This window comes from Blennius ocellaris, assembly GCF_963422515.1.
Source record: "Blennius ocellaris genome assembly, contig: SCAFFOLD_120, whole genome shotgun sequence".
NCBI lineage: Eukaryota > Metazoa > Chordata > Actinopteri > Blenniiformes > Blenniidae > Blennius > Blennius ocellaris.
In genome coordinates this window covers 2,480-15,000 of record NW_027662129.1, presented here as the reverse complement: position 1 = coordinate 15,000, position 12,521 = coordinate 2,480, and positions in this window count along the sequence as shown.

Genomic DNA, 12,521 nt, shown 5'->3' with positions numbered 1-12,521 from the left:
TGTTAAACCCCACTTTGTTTGCGCGGCTCGTCGGCTGACAGTTAAAGGAGTGACGAATGGCCATTATTATGGAAAGAAGGTTACTTTTATACATGCTCCCGGTGCGGGGGAGGGGGGGGGGCACCACCGCCACCGCCAACACCACCACCACCTCCACCGCCGCCGCCGCGCTCCATCACTGTCAGGGAAACTAATGATAAGATATCATCAGACACAGGACGGCCATGTGAAGATGGAGTGGGCCGGCGGCGGCGGCGGCGGCGGGAAGTCCGCCGGCGCCCAGCATCCATCTTGATTCTGCTCCCGCTCGCACTTATTTTGCTCCGCGGCTGCAAAAAATTCCGCCGGACGCAGCGAGAGATTTATAACGATGATGAAAGTGTCTTTATTCCCGCGCCGCTTCGCCGGCGAGGGGGAAAAAAAAACAACCAAAAAAAAAAAAACGGAGCGACGGCGAAAATGCCGTTAATTTAAACGTTTCCACTTCAGAGCAAATAAGAACAAACTGGAGGAGGAGAAAAGAACCACGTCGTCAATATCTGTTACTGTGGGGCCTGTCAGAGGCTGCAGCGCCCCCCGGGGGGGCGGAGGGGGAGGGGCGCTGCACCTCCCGAACAGCAGGGGGCGACGGACTGGAGAGAACGACGCGCAACTCGTCAGGAGTGGTCGTTTTCCTCAGATGGAACAAGTCATGGCAAAACTCACAACGGCTGTGAGAAACGACTGCAGATCGTTTTGTTCCACAATAAAACGACTGCAGATCGTTTTGTTCCACAATAAAACGACTGCAGATCGTTTTGTTCCACAATAAAACGACTGCAGCTCGTTTTGTTCCACAATAAAACGACTGCAGATCATTTTGCTCCACAATAAAACGACTGCAGATCGTTTTGCTCCACAATAAAACGACTGCAGATCGTTTTGTTCCACAATAAAACGACTGCAGATCGTTTTGTTCCACAATAAAACGACTGCAGATCGTTTTGCTCCACAATAAAACGACTGCAGATCGTTTTGTTCCACAATAAAACGACTGCAGTTCGTTTTGTTCCACAATAAAACGACTGCAGATCGTTTTGTTCCACAATAAAACGACTGCAGATCGTTTTGCTCCACAATAAAACGACTGCAGATCGTTTTGTTCCACAATAAAACGACTGCAGATCGTTTTGTTCCACAATAAAACGACTGCAGCTCGTTTTGTTCCACAATAAAACGACTGCAGCTCGTTTTGCTCCACAATAAAACGACTGCAGATCGTTTTGCTCCACAATAAAACGACTGCAGATCGTTTTGCTCCACAATAAAACGACTGCAGATCGTTTTGTTCCACAATAAAACGACTGCAGATCGTTTTGCTCCACAATAAAACGACTGCAGTTCGTTTTGTTCCACAATAAAACGACTGCAGATCGTTTTGTTCCACAATAAAACGACTGCAGCTCGTTTTGTTCCACAATAAAACGACTGCAGATCGTTTTGTTCCACAATAAAACGACTGCAGCTCGTTTTGTTCCACAATAAAACGACTGCAGTTCGTTTTGTTCCACAATAAAACGACTGCAGCTCGTTTTGTTCCACAATAAAACGACTGCAGCTCGTTTTGCTCCACAATAAAACGACTGCAGCTCGTTTTGTTCCACAATAAAACGACTGCAGCTCGTTTTGCTCCACAATAAAACGACTGCAGATCGTTTTGTTCCACAATAAAACGACTGCAGCTCGTTTTGTTCCACAATAAAACGACTGCAGCTCGTTTTGTTCCACAATAAAACGACTGCAGCTCGTTTTGCTCCACAATAAAACGACTGCAGTTCGTTTTGTTCCACAATAAAACGACTGCAGCTCGTTTTGTTCCACAATAAAACGACTGCAGCTCGTTTTGCTCCACAATAAAACGACTGCAGTTCGTTTTGTTCCACAATAAAACGACTGCAGCTCGTTTTGTTCCACAATAAAACGACTGCAGCTCGTTTTGCTCCACAATAAAACGACTGCAGTTCGTTTTGTTCCACAATAAAACGACTGCAGCTCGTTTTGTTCCACAATAAAACGACTGCAGCTCGTTTTGTTCCACAATAAAACGACTGCAGCTCGTTTTGCTCCACAATAAAACGACTGCAGTTCGTTTTGTTCCACAATAAAACGACTGCAGCTCGTTTTGTTCCACAATAAAACGACTGCAGCTCGTTTTGTTCCACAATAAAACGACTGCAGCTCGTTTTGTTCCACAATAAAACGACTGCAGCTCGTTTTGTTCCACAATAAAACGACTGCAGCTCGTTTTGTTCCACAATAAAACGACTGCAGCTCGTTTTGTTCCACAATAAAACGACTGCAGCTCGTTTTGCTCCACAATAAAACGACTGCAGTTCGTTTTGTTCCACAATAAAACGACTGCAGCTCGTTTTGCTCCACAATAAAACGACTGCAGTTCGTTTTGTTCCACAATAAAACGACTGCAGCTCGTTTTGTTCCACAATAAAACGACTGCAGCTCGTTTTGCTCCACAATAAAACGACTGCAGTTCGTTTTGTTCCACAATAAAACGACTGCAGCTCGTTTTGTTCCACAATAAAACGACTGCAGTTCGTTTTGTTCCACAATAAAACGACTGCAGCTCGTTTTGTTCCACAATAAAACGACTGCAGCTCGTTTTGCTCCACAATAAAACGACTGCAGTTCGTTTTGCTCCACAATAAAACGACTGCAGCTCGTTTTGTTCCACAATAAAACGACTGCAGCTCGTTTTGCTCCACAATAAAACGACTGCAGTTCGTTTTGCTCCACAATAAAACGACTGCAGCTCGTTTTGTTCCACAATAAAACGACTGCAGCTCGTTTTGTTCCACAATAAAACGACTGCAGCTCGTTTTGTTCCACAATAAAACGACTGCAGCTCGTTTTGCTCCACAATAAAACGACTGCAGCTCGTTTTGCTCCACAATAAAACGACTGCAGCTCGTTTTGCTCCACAATAAAACGACTGCAGCTCGTTTTGCTCCACAATAAAACGACTGCAGCTCGTTTTGCTCCACAATAAAACGACTGCAGTTCGTTTTGTTCCACAATAAAACGACTGCAGATCGTTTTGCTCCACAATAAAACGACTGCAGATCGTTTTGTTCCACAATAAAACGACTGCAGTTCGTTTTGCTCCACAATAAAACGACTGCAGCTCGTTTTGTTCCACAATAAAACGACTGCAGCTCGTTTTGCTCCACAATAAAACGACTGCAGTTCGTTTTGTTCCACAATAAAACGACTGCAGCTCGTTTTGTTCCACAATAAAACGACTGCAGCTCGTTTTGCTCCACAATAAAACGACTGCAGTTCGTTTTGCTCCACAATAAAACGACTGCAGTTCGTTTTGTTCCACAATAAAACGACTGCAGCTCGTTTTGTTCCACAATAAAACGACTGCAGCTCGTTTTGCTCCACAATAAAACGACTGCAGCTCGTTTTGTTCCACAATAAAACGACTGCAGCTCGTTTTGCTCCACAATAAAACGACTGCAGTTCGTTTTGTTCCACAATAAAACGACTGCAGCTCGTTTTGCTCCACAATAAAACGACTGCAGCTCGTTTTGTTCCACAATAAAACGACTGCAGCTCGTTTTGTTCCACAATAAAACGACTGCAGCTCGTTTTGCTCCACAATAAAACGACTGCAGCTCGTTTTGCTCCACAATAAAACGACTGCAGCTCGTTTTGCTCCACAATAAAACGACTGCAGCTCGTTTTGCTCCACAATAAAACGACTGCAGCTCGTTTTGTTCCACAATAAAACGACTGCAGCTCGTTTTGTTCCACAATAAAACGACTGCAGCTCGTTTTGCTCCACAATAAAACGACTGCAGTTCGTTTTGTTCCACAATAAAACGACTGCAGATCGTTTTGTTCCACAATAAAACGACTGCAGTTCGTTTTGCTCCACAATAAAACGACTGCAGATCGTTTTGTTCCACAATAAAACGACTGCAGCTCGTTTTGCTCCACAATAAAACGACTGCAGCTCGTTTTGCTCCACAATAAAACGACTGCAGCTCGTTTTGCTCCACAATAAAACGACTGCAGCTCGTTTTGTTCCACAATAAAACGACTGCAGCTCGTTTTGCTCCACAATAAAACGACTGCAGCTCGTTTTGCTCCACAATAAAACGACTGCAGTTCGTTTTGTTCCACAATAAAACGACTGCAGATCGTTTTGCTCCACAATAAAACGACTGCAGCTCGTTTTGCTCCACAATAAAACGACTGCAGTTCGTTTTGTTCCACAATAAAACGACTGCAGATCGTTTTGCTCCACAATAAAACGACTGCAGATCGTTTTGTTCCACAATAAAACGACTGCAGTTCGTTTTGCTCCACAATAAAACGACTGCAGCTCGTTTTGTTCCACAATAAAACGACTGCAGCTCGTTTTGCTCCACAATAAAACGACTGCAGCTCGTTTTGTTCCACAATAAAACGACTGCAGCTCGTTTTGCTCCACAATAAAACGACTGCAGCTCGTTTTGTTCCACAATAAAACGACTGCAGCTCGTTTTGCTCCACAATAAAACGACTGCAGTTCGTTTTGCTCCACAATAAAACGACTGCAGTTCGTTTTGCTCCACAATAAAACGACTGCAGCTCGTTTTGTTCCACAATAAAACGACTGCAGCTCGTTTTGTTCCACAATAAAACGACTGCAGCTCGTTTTGTTCCACAATAAAACGACTGCAGTTCGTTTTGCTCCACAATAAAACGACTGCAGTTCGTTTTGTTCCACAATAAAACGACTGCAGTTCGTTTTGCTCCACAATAAAACGACTGCAGTTCGTTTTGCTCCACAATAAAACGACTGCAGTTCGTTTTGCTCCACAATAAAACGACTGCAGCTCGTTTTGTTCCACAATAAAACGACTGCAGCTCGTTTTGCTCCACAATAAAACGACTGCAGTTCGTTTTGCTCCACAATAAAACGACTGCAGCTCGTTTTGTTCCACAATAAAACGACTGCAGCTCGTTTTGTTCCACAATAAAACGACTGCAGCTCGTTTTGCTCCACAATAAAACGACTGCAGCTCATTTTGCTCCACAATAAAACGACTGCAGCTCGTTTTGCTCCACAATAAAACGACTGCAGCTCGTTTTGTTCCACAATAAAACGACTGCAGCTCGTTTTGTTCCACAATAAAACGACTGCAGCTCGTTTTGCTCCACAATAAAACGACTGCAGCTCATTTTGCTCCACAATAAAACGACTGCAGCTCGTTTTGCTCCACAATAAAACGACTGCAGCTCGTTTTGTTCCACAATAAAACGACTGCAGCTCGTTTTGTTCCACAATAAAACGACTGCAGCTCGTTTTGTTCCACAATAAAACGACTGCAGCTCGTTTTGCTCCACAATAAAACGACTGCAGATCGTTTTGTTCCACAATAAAACGACTGCAGATCGTTTTGTTCCACAATAAAACGACTGCAGCTCGTTTTGCTCCACAATAAAACGACTGCAGTTCGTTTTGCTCCACAATAAAACGACTGCAGTTCGTTTTGTTCCACAATAAAACGACTGCAGATCGTTTTGTTCCACAATAAAACGACTGCAGTTCGTTTTGCTCCACAATAAAACGACTGCAGATCGTTTTGTTCCACAATAAAACGACTGCAGCTCGTTTTGCTCCACAATAAAACGACTGCAGCTCGTTTTGCTCCACAATAAAACGACTGCAGCTCGTTTTGCTCCACAATAAAACGACTGCAGCTCGTTTTGTTCCACAATAAAACGACTGCAGCTCGTTTTGCTCCACAATAAAACGACTGCAGCTCGTTTTGCTCCACAATAAAACGACTGCAGTTCGTTTTGTTCCACAATAAAACGACTGCAGCTCGTTTTGCTCCACAATAAAACGACTGCAGCTCGTTTTGCTCCACAATAAAACGACTGCAGTTCGTTTTGTTCCACAATAAAACGACTGCAGATCGTTTTGCTCCACAATAAAACGACTGCAGATCGTTTTGTTCCACAATAAAACGACTGCAGTTCGTTTTGCTCCACAATAAAACGACTGCAGCTCGTTTTGTTCCACAATAAAACGACTGCAGCTCGTTTTGCTCCACAATAAAACGACTGCAGTTCGTTTTGCTCCACAATAAAACGACTGCAGCTCGTTTTGTTCCACAATAAAACGACTGCAGCTCGTTTTGTTCCACAATAAAACGACTGCAGCTCGTTTTGTTCCACAATAAAACGACTGCAGCTCGTTTTGCTCCACAATAAAACGACTGCAGCTCGTTTTGCTCCACAATAAAACGACTGCAGCTCGTTTTGCTCCACAATAAAACGACTGCAGCTCGTTTTGTTCCACAATAAAACGACTGCAGCTCGTTTTGTTCCACAATAAAACGACTGCAGCTCGTTTTGCTCCACAATAAAACGACTGCAGTTCGTTTTGTTCCACAATAAAACGACTGCAGATCGTTTTGCTCCACAATAAAACGACTGCAGATCGTTTTGCTCCACAATAAAACGACTGCAGTTCGTTTTGCTCCACAATAAAACGACTGCAGATCGTTTTGTTCCACAATAAAACGACTGCAGCTCGTTTTGCTCCACAATAAAACGACTGCAGCTCGTTTTGCTCCACAATAAAACGACTGCAGATCGTTTTGTTCCACAATAAAACGACTGCAGTTCGTTTTGCTCCACAATAAAACGACTGCAGCTCGTTTTGTTCCACAATAAAACGACTGCAGCTCGTTTTGCTCCACAATAAAACGACTGCAGTTCGTTTTGTTCCACAATAAAACGACTGCAGCTCGTTTTGTTCCACAATAAAACGACTGCAGCTCGTTTTGTTCCACAATAAAACGACTGCAGTTCGTTTTGTTCCACAATAAAACGACTGCAGCTCGTTTTGTTCCACAATAAAACGACTGCAGCTCGTTTTGTTCCACAATAAAACGACTGCAGCTCGTTTTGCTCCACAATAAAACGACTGCAGTTCGTTTTGCTCCACAATAAAACGACTGCAGTTCGTTTTGTTCCACAATAAAACGACTGCAGTTCGTTTTGCTCCACAATAAAACGACTGCAGTTCGTTTTGCTCCACAATAAAACGACTGCAGTTCGTTTTGTTCCACAATAAAACGACTGCAGCTCGTTTTGTTCCACAATAAAACGACTGCAGTTCGTTTTGCTCCACAATAAAACGACTGCAGTTCGTTTTGTTCCACAATAAAACGACTGCAGTTCGTTTTGCTCCACAATAAAACGACTGCAGATCGTTTTGCTCCACAATAAAACGACTGCAGCTCGTTTTGCTCCACAATAAAACGACTGCAGCTCGTTTTGCTCCACAATAAAACGACTGCAGCTCGTTTTGTTCCACAATAAAACGACTGCAGCTCGTTTTGTTCCACAATAAAACGACTGCAGCTCGTTTTGCTCCACAATAAAACGACTGCAGTTCGTTTTGTTCCACAATAAAACGACTGCAGATCGTTTTGCTCCACAATAAAACGACTGCAGATCGTTTTGCTCCACAATAAAACGACTGCAGTTCGTTTTGCTCCACAATAAAACGACTGCAGATCGTTTTGTTCCACAATAAAACGACTGCAGCTCGTTTTGCTCCACAATAAAACGACTGCAGCTCGTTTTGCTCCACAATAAAACGACTGCAGATCGTTTTGTTCCACAATAAAACGACTGCAGTTCGTTTTGCTCCACAATAAAACGACTGCAGCTCGTTTTGTTCCACAATAAAACGACTGCAGCTCGTTTTGCTCCACAATAAAACGACTGCAGTTCGTTTTGTTCCACAATAAAACGACTGCAGCTCGTTTTGTTCCACAATAAAACGACTGCAGCTCGTTTTGTTCCACAATAAAACGACTGCAGTTCGTTTTGTTCCACAATAAAACGACTGCAGCTCGTTTTGTTCCACAATAAAACGACTGCAGCTCGTTTTGTTCCACAATAAAACGACTGCAGCTCGTTTTGCTCCACAATAAAACGACTGCAGTTCGTTTTGCTCCACAATAAAACGACTGCAGTTCGTTTTGTTCCACAATAAAACGACTGCAGTTCGTTTTGCTCCACAATAAAACGACTGCAGTTCGTTTTGCTCCACAATAAAACGACTGCAGTTCGTTTTGTTCCACAATAAAACGACTGCAGCTCGTTTTGTTCCACAATAAAACGACTGCAGTTCGTTTTGTTCCACAATAAAACGACTGCAGTTCGTTTTGCTCCACAATAAAACGACTGCAGATCGTTTTGCTCCACAATAAAACGACTGCAGCTCGTTTTGCTCCACAATAAAACGACTGCAGCTCGTTTTGCTCCACAATAAAACGACTGCAGCTCGTTTTGTTCCACAATAAAACGACTGCAGCTCGTTTTGTTCCACAATAAAACGACTGCAGCTCGTTTTGCTCCACAATAAAACGACTGCAGTTCGTTTTGTTCCACAATAAAACGACTGCAGATCGTTTTGCTCCACAATAAAACGACTGCAGATCGTTTTGCTCCACAATAAAACGACTGCAGTTCGTTTTGCTCCACAATAAAACGACTGCAGATCGTTTTGTTCCACAATAAAACGACTGCAGCTCGTTTTGCTCCACAATAAAACGACTGCAGCTCGTTTTGCTCCACAATAAAACGACTGCAGATCGTTTTGTTCCACAATAAAACGACTGCAGTTCGTTTTGCTCCACAATAAAACGACTGCAGCTCGTTTTGTTCCACAATAAAACGACTGCAGCTCGTTTTGCTCCACAATAAAACGACTGCAGTTCGTTTTGTTCCACAATAAAACGACTGCAGCTCGTTTTGTTCCACAATAAAACGACTGCAGCTCGTTTTGTTCCACAATAAAACGACTGCAGTTCGTTTTGCTCCACAATAAAACGACTGCAGTTCGTTTTGTTCCACAATAAAACGACTGCAGTTCGTTTTGCTCCACAATAAAACGACTGCAGATCGTTTTGCTCCACAATAAAACGACTGCAGCTCGTTTTGCTCCACAATAAAACGACTGCAGCTCGTTTTGCTCCACAATAAAACGACTGCAGCTCGTTTTGTTCCACAATAAAACGACTGCAGCTCGTTTTGTTCCACAATAAAACGACTGCAGCTCGTTTTGCTCCACAATAAAACGACTGCAGTTCGTTTTGTTCCACAATAAAACGACTGCAGATCGTTTTGCTCCACAATAAAACGACTGCAGATCGTTTTGCTCCACAATAAAACGACTGCAGTTCGTTTTGCTCCACAATAAAACGACTGCAGATCGTTTTGTTCCACAATAAAACGACTGCAGCTCGTTTTGCTCCACAATAAAACGACTGCAGCTCGTTTTGCTCCACAATAAAACGACTGCAGATCGTTTTGTTCCACAATAAAACGACTGCAGTTCGTTTTGCTCCACAATAAAACGACTGCAGCTCGTTTTGTTCCACAATAAAACGACTGCAGCTCGTTTTGCTCCACAATAAAACGACTGCAGTTCGTTTTGTTCCACAATAAAACGACTGCAGCTCGTTTTGTTCCACAATAAAACGACTGCAGCTCGTTTTGTTCCACAATAAAACGACTGCAGTTCGTTTTGTTCCACAATAAAACGACTGCAGCTCGTTTTGTTCCACAATAAAACGACTGCAGCTCGTTTTGTTCCACAATAAAACGACTGCAGCTCGTTTTGCTCCACAATAAAACGACTGCAGTTCGTTTTGCTCCACAATAAAACGACTGCAGTTCGTTTTGTTCCACAATAAAACGACTGCAGTTCGTTTTGCTCCACAATAAAACGACTGCAGTTCGTTTTGCTCCACAATAAAACGACTGCAGTTCGTTTTGTTCCACAATAAAACGACTGCAGCTCGTTTTGTTCCACAATAAAACGACTGCAGTTCGTTTTGTTCCACAATAAAACGACTGCAGTTCGTTTTGCTCCACAATAAAACGACTGCAGATCGTTTTGCTCCACAATAAAACGACTGCAGCTCGTTTTGCTCCACAATAAAACGACTGCAGCTCGTTTTGCTCCACAATAAAACGACTGCAGCTCGTTTTGTTCCACAATAAAACGACTGCAGCTCGTTTTGTTCCACAATAAAACGACTGCAGCTCGTTTTGCTCCACAATAAAACGACTGCAGTTCGTTTTGTTCCACAATAAAACGACTGCAGATCGTTTTGCTCCACAATAAAACGACTGCAGATCGTTTTGCTCCACAATAAAACGACTGCAGTTCGTTTTGCTCCACAATAAAACGACTGCAGATCGTTTTGTTCCACAATAAAACGACTGCAGCTCGTTTTGCTCCACAATAAAACGACTGCAGCTCGTTTTGCTCCACAATAAAACGACTGCAGATCGTTTTGTTCCACAATAAAACGACTGCAGTTCGTTTTGCTCCACAATAAAACGACTGCAGCTCGTTTTGTTCCACAATAAAACGACTGCAGCTCGTTTTGCTCCACAATAAAACGACTGCAGTTCGTTTTGTTCCACAATAAAACGACTGCAGCTCGTTTTGTTCCACAATAAAACGACTGCAGCTCGTTTTGTTCCACAATAAAACGACTGCAGTTCGTTTTGTTCCACAATAAAACGACTGCAGCTCGTTTTGTTCCACAATAAAACGACTGCAGCTCGTTTTGTTCCACAATAAAACGACTGCAGCTCGTTTTGCTCCACAATAAAACGACTGCAGTTCGTTTTGCTCCACAATAAAACGACTGCAGTTCGTTTTGTTCCACAATAAAACGACTGCAGTTCGTTTTGCTCCACAATAAAACGACTGCAGTTCGTTTTGCTCCACAATAAAACGACTGCAGTTCGTTTTGTTCCACAATAAAACGACTGCAGTTCGTTTTGTTCCACAATAAAACGACTGCAGCTCGTTTTGTTCCACAATAAAACGACTGCAGTTCGTTTTGCTCCACAATAAAACGACTGCAGTTCGTTTTGTTCCACAATAAAACGACTGCAGTTCGTTTTGCTCCACAATAAAACGACTGCAGATCGTTTTGTTCCACAATAAAACGACTGCAGCTCGTTTTGTTCCACAATAAAACGACTGCAGTTCGTCCGTCTGCATATATTTGCTGCTCGCCGATCAAACAGTCTAATAAATAAAGATTCAATCAGCAGAAGATTAGCGAGTCGTTTTCCACTGAAATGAAGGAGCGAGAAAACAGGAGGCGCTAATTAAATCACAATCCTGCTCAAACACTCCGCCGCCGCTCCGCCGCCGCGCCGCCGCCGCCGCGCCGAGGCGTCCGGTGGAAAACACGGTGTTTCTCCAGAGATTAACCGACGAGCAACTCAAACTAATTCAACAGAAACTTTTCTGATCCGCCGACGGAATCATTAAAACTTCCTGCTGCTGCAACAAATACATTCTGCTGGAGGAGGCGGCAACCGGCAACCAGCAACCAGATACCAGCAGCCAACAACCAGATACCAGCAACCAGATACCAACAACCGGCAACCAGATACCAGCAGCCAGATACCAACAACCGGCAACCAGATACCAGCAGCCAGCAACCAGATACCAGCAACCAACAACCGGCAACCAGATACCAGCAGCCAACAACCAGATACCAGCAACCAGATACCAGCAACCAACAACCAGCAACCAGATACCAGCAGCCAGCAACCAGATACCAGCAGCCAACAACCAGATACCAGCAACCAGATACCAGCAACCAACAACCAGCAACCAGATACCAGCAGCCAACAACCAGCAACCAGATACCAGCAGCCAGATACCAGTAACCAACAACCGGCAACCAGATACCAGCAGCCAGCAACCAGATACCAGCAACCAACAACCGGCAACCAGATACCAGCAGCCAACAACCAGATACCAGCAACCAGATACCAGCAACCAACAACCAGCAACCAGATACCAGCAGCCTACAACCAGCAACCAGATACCAGCAGCCAGATACCAGTAACCAACAACCGGCAACCAGATACCAGCAGCCAGCAACCAGATACCAGCAACCAACAACCGACAACCAGATACCAGCAGCCAACAACCAGATACCAGCAACCAGATACCAGCAACCAACAACCAGCAACCAGATACCAGCAGCCAGCAACCAGATACAGCAGCCAACAACCAGATACCAGCAACCAGATACCAACAACCAGATCCCAGCAACCAACAACCGGCAACCAGATACCAGCAACCAGATCCCAGCAGCCAACAACTGGCAACCGGCAACCAGATACCATATACCAGATACCAGCAGCCAACAACCGGCAACCAGATACCAGCAACCAACAATCAGCAGCCAGCAACCAGATACCAATAACCAGCACCAACAACCAGCAATGAGATGCCAACAACCAGCAACCGGTATCCAGCAACCAGATACCAGAAACCAGCAACCAGACACCAATAACCGACAACCAACAACCAGATACCAGCAACCAACAACAAACAACCAGTAACCAACAACCAGATAGCAATAACCAGCAACCAACAACCAGCAACCCCTCCACCCCTACAT